General features: G+C 38.9%; 1 long non-coding RNA gene across 2 annotated transcripts in view; it reads right to left on the bottom strand.

Moving 5' to 3' along the window:
• The window catches only part of LOC116070461, a 16,077-nt gene extending 14,851 nt beyond the window's left edge, over positions 1-1,226 (bottom strand). For both annotated transcript variants that reach the window (XR_004110404.1, XR_004110403.1), the window contains exon 1: positions 1,123-1,226. This is a non-coding gene — a long non-coding RNA (uncharacterized LOC116070461). The remainder of the gene's footprint in view (positions 1-1,122) is intronic.
• Positions 1,227-5,346: the final 4,120 nt, after the last annotated feature.

The raw sequence follows: 5,346 nt of genomic DNA on the forward strand, positions 1-5,346 counted from the left end.
CAGATAAATTGAAATCATGTAACTTTTCTCATCATAATGCAATAAAAGTTAAAAAATAAATAAATAAAGATAGAGTCTAAACCTGACTATGCTAGCTAGTTTTTTGTTAACTTGACAGAGCTAGTGTTATTTTGGAAGAGGGAACCTTAGTTGAGAAAATGTCTCCCCAAATTTGTTTGTTGGCAAGCCTGTGATGCATATTCTTCATTGATGATTGATGTGGGAGGGCCTAGATTAGTGGGTGGTGTCACTCCTGGGCTAGGGTGGTCCTGGGTGAAAGCATGAAACAAATCATGAGGGCCAAGCTAGTAAGCATCCCTCCTCCACAGCCCATGTATCATCAGCCATGTCTCCAGATTTCTGCCTTAAGTTCCTGTACTGACTTTCCTTAGTGATGGACTGTGCTATGGAACTGTGAGCTGAAATAAATAAAGATCAGTGCATATCACTCATCACATCCCTCTGCTTGCAGTAGTGGTAATTAACACAGACCAACAATTGGACGATGTACAGAGAGCAAGAGACTTTGGAGTACTCAGCCCTAAATGGGATAACTTTGTATGGAAAACCCCCCTCCCCCACAAAAGTCTAGTGCTACTTAAGAAAAAGGGAAATAGTTCTTCAAGCATTTATTGCCACAGCTATTAATTACAAGCATTCTAAAACATTTATGGCGGTATTGCCTTAATCCCACCCCCCCAAATTCCACCAACATACTCTACTTTCTAGACACAAACTAGCATGATAAAGATATGCAATTATATCTATTGACACAATGATTGTAGTTGCAACAGAAATATAAAGGTAGCTCACAAAGAGGACTTTTGAATGAGTCATAATATAGTTCCATTTTGAGACACCATACAGAAGATCAAGGCTATGACAAATGAAGAAAACTAATCAATGTATCTGAGTTATAGGTAAGGAGAATCTATGCACAGGATCCTTTTACAACACAGAACTACAAAGCCCTTCAAACAGATGTCTCCTTAAAGGAGAAACATGAGAACACATGCTAGATTCATAACATGAGTTCTTTGTTGGAAAGGCCCACGTGCTGAAGATATTGGTCAACAGCAACAACAGAGCCTTTTCTCATCTATATCGTAGCTATATCTTTACCTTTAAGGAGACGCTTCCTTGAAGCAGGGGCAGAAGTGTGCAGATTATTTGGATGGTTGAAACCTTTTTCATCAGAGTTTTTAGACTTAGTCTGACCTGAAAAGAGAGAGAGAGAGAACATGAGTGGATGGTAATAGCAATTAAATAATTGAAAATTGTAAAGACTTAAATCTCAATCGCCACTAAAGCACAGCTCCCTTCTAAGTATTCACTAATCTATATAGAGCAGCATAATCTGCCTAAATGGATTCAATCTGAGCTACCTTGGCCTGCTAGTTGATGTGCTGGTCAAGAGTATTCATTATGATGATGGTGTACACCCATGGCCCCAACACTGAGGCTGAGGCAGAGAGATGGGTATTGGCTGTTTTCTTGGAGCACGACGCCAGCCTTCCTAAACATAGCACCCCTGTCTCAAAAATCAAAAATGAGGTTGGAGCAATAGCTCAGTGTTTAAAACACTGGGTGCTCCTCAAGAGGACCCAGATTGGATTCCCAGCACCCACATGGGGGCTCACAATGGTCTGGAACTCGAGTTCCCATTTTTGATCTCCACAGGCACCAGGCATGCACATGATATGCCCACATACATGCACATAATACACTCATACAAATTTAAAATCAATAAAATTTGAAAACATTAAAAAAATCAAGCAGAAGAGCCAAAAATGTCAGAAAATAACTCTAAAAAATTACTAGGACTACAAATGAAACTATGAGTAGCTAAAATGTAAATTTTCAGTGATAGTAATCTTTATATGGAACTATGCTTATTTTTGAAATAGAAGGTGATCTTCCCACAATGCAAAATACAATGCAAGAAGAGGGAGAGGGTTGGAATGTGGTTGAGCCTAGTATATAGGAAGCCCTGAAGGAATTCCTGGTACAGCATAACCAGAGTGTGGTGAAGTGCTACTGTAATGCCAGCATTTGGGAAGTCTAGGTAGGAACACCAGATGTTCAAGATCACCTTATATTTAGATGTACCAAAAGATTTTTGATGACCATTCAAAAATACATTGGCTTTCTAATCAAACATTGAACTCATCAATATGGCTAGATTTGCTGGCCAACATCCCTGAGTGTGGGTACTATGCATGACTTTTTGTTTGGTGTTGGGCATCTTACCTCAGGTCCTAAGGCCTGGAGCACAAGCACTCTACTGACAGAGCTCTATGCCCTGCCCAGTCCAGCCCCTCTGTGTTTTACATAAATAAAAACAACGTAATAGAGCTGTATAGTATCATTATATATACAGTGATTTGGGTTGTAAAAATAAAAACCTAAAGGTTTCTCAATAAATGAGATATTCAATAAAATATAATACCTTCTGTTTCAGATCATCTTGCAGAAAGTTAAAGCTATGAGGGATGACGGAAATCTACCAAGTTGCTTAGGTTAACTCTAAGGGGGGGTGTTTAAAAATTGTTCTTATTTTGGGGTTGTACCACATTAAGAGCCAAGATTTTAAACTCTACTAAATACAAAACAAAAGACTTTATATATTTATGTTCATTTAAGAAAATACTAGTAGTGATGTATTTTTTTCTTTTTTTTTTTCTTATATAAACTGAAAACGTTTAATGCTTATAGGAGACACGAGCTCAAGGTGATAAAATTAGACAACATGCCTTACACACACAAATCTAAACATGAAAAACCTGTATTTGGACTCCTCAAATCAAAAGCGATGCTAGACTAACACTTTCACCCTGTCACAGATACTCTGTATACAGTCTAAGGGATGTGCTAACAATTACTTGTTTTTGAAAAGGACATTGGTAATATACAACATTACTGTTTTATAATGTGTTTCTCTATGGCTGTTGACACTTTTTTAGGTCTCAGTCTGAAACATGATCTGTGTGAGAGTATATGGTCAAAGTACAGCTGGGACATTTGCTTGTGTTTGCACATAGCACAAGGGGAAAGACACAGCTCATCTTCAGTGCTTTACAAAACTGAGGACCTATGCAACAAACCTAACACTGGTGTTACAAACGAACAGGATTGGCCACGGGGCTCACTCCTTTAATCCTAGAACTCAGGTGGCTGAGACAGGAAGATCATGAGTTCAGTCTAGAGTACACAGTAAAGCCTTCCAAAACAAGCCAACCACCACTACTTCCTTAGAAGTCAACCTGTGGGTAAGAGGCTGACTAGCCTTATTCAATAGCCGGTCTTTATGCCTAATGACTTGATGAAAACATCCATTCACAGTGATAAGCTGCCTGCTTCTGATGGGTAGGAGGTATATTGAAGTACTGCCACCAAGATAGTCTGTGGTTTAGACTTGATGTTCAATTACAGTTGATTTCTGAATTTCTTGTCAAGGGTATCGAGGTAATAAGTATTCTAATAGTGAAAATAACTCCTGTTTGGAGCATAACTTGCTGAACTTGGGGTTTCATCTCTTAGTATTAGGCAGTTCCCAATAATTTGGTATATAAATAAGAGTGGTCCTACAGGAGTGAGAGGCATTTTGTTCCGGGCAGTGTCACAGAAGGGCTCAGGGGCAAATGAGCTAAGGACAGGACTCCAGTGAAGGAGAATGGGAAAGGGCTGAACCTCCTGAGAGGCTGAGGACAAGTCAGTCCCAGGAAAGAACCGGACTCAGTAGATTCCGTACGCACATATCTATCCTGTTATGTTTACAGGAATGTCTATAGCCATGGATTGTCACTATAAGAAAAAGGAAGAACTTGGCTTGACAGAGGGATAAATGCATACTATTCCACAAAGGTCACTTCTCTTTGGCTCAGTGAACAGCATTTTAGTCACAATTCATGGACAGTAGTTATTAGGTCCTTAGGCTTAGAGAAACAGAAGTTTCTATGCGTGTGTGGATCATGTAGACACAGACATAATCTGTATTCCAAAGGATTAGAAGACAAATCCAGGGTCCCAACCGAGATACATCTCACTCAGTAAGCAAACAAAGCCTTCCAATGGCTTCATGTTCTTCAGTGAGAAGTCAATTTAAAATTAAACTTTCGTGATAGTTATTTAAAATTTATATTGAGAAAAATATATTTTCACTATTGCTGTAGACGAGCATATACATAAGACTGTTAAATTGATTGTTGTTTTATATCAAACAACTTTTATACTTATTTTATTGTTATAATATTTTATAAATTTTAAGGAATATGACAAAGAAGATATTGTAGGTATTGAAGGGTGGGTCTCTGGGAGGAGCGGTGGTACAAAAGGGAAACAAGAATGTGATTCAATTCTATTTAATTAAAATATGTTTTTAAATGTTAACAAATTCAGATAAATTGAAATTATGTAACTTTTCTCATCATAATGCAATAAAAGTTTAAAAAAAAAAGAGCCTATGGAGTGTTCACAAAAAGGGATCTAGCATGACTGCACTCTGGAAGACCCAACAAACTCCTGAAAGAGTAAAATGCAGACGTTTGCACCCAACCAATGGACAGAAGCAGCTGGCCCCTGATGTTGAAATAAGGAAGGCTGAAATAAGCTGAGAAGAAAAAGTGCAATCCTATAGGAGGACCAGCAGTCTCAATTAATCGGGACCCCTGAGATCTCTCAAACACAGGACCACCAAGCAGACAGCATAGACCAGCTGATATGAGGCCCCCAACACACATACAGTAGAGGACCTCTGGGTCTGTGTTCACTCAGAGATGATGCACCTAACCCTCAAGAGACTGGAAGACCCAGGGAGTTTAGAGGTCAGGTAGAGTGGGGCATGGGGGCATCCACATGGGGTGGGGAGGAAGTGGGGGGTGTGGAACAGTTGGAGGGTAGATGGGGAAGGCAGGGAATGGAATATGGAGTGTAAAAAATAAATTTATATATAAAAAAAACATTACTTGAAAAGTGCTCTGACACTTCGATGTAAGCCTTTGTAAAACTCCCATAAAGCCAAATTTACTTACATTTTTGTTTTTAAATTGTGTCTTTTATGTCACTCCTAAAACACATCATCAAATCCAATATCATGTCAGTTTTCTTCTATATCTTCTAATATTTTTGTAGTTCAACTCTTACTTACAAGGTTTTATTCATCTGAGTTCACTTTTAAAAATGATTTAGGCTAAAATGAGGAGCTCCATCATTCAGCTTTGTACTATCTGGTTCCCCTTGCACCCTATGTGGTGGAAAGCCTTATGACACTGAATGGTGGTGGTGCCTTGGCAGCACAGGTGTGAGTTTACTTCTGGAATCTTTCTGCTTTTGTGGTGGTCTACAGCT

Source organism: Mastomys coucha, unplaced genomic scaffold (assembly GCF_008632895.1).
Source record: "Mastomys coucha isolate ucsf_1 unplaced genomic scaffold, UCSF_Mcou_1 pScaffold22, whole genome shotgun sequence".
NCBI lineage: Eukaryota > Metazoa > Chordata > Mammalia > Rodentia > Muridae > Mastomys > Mastomys coucha.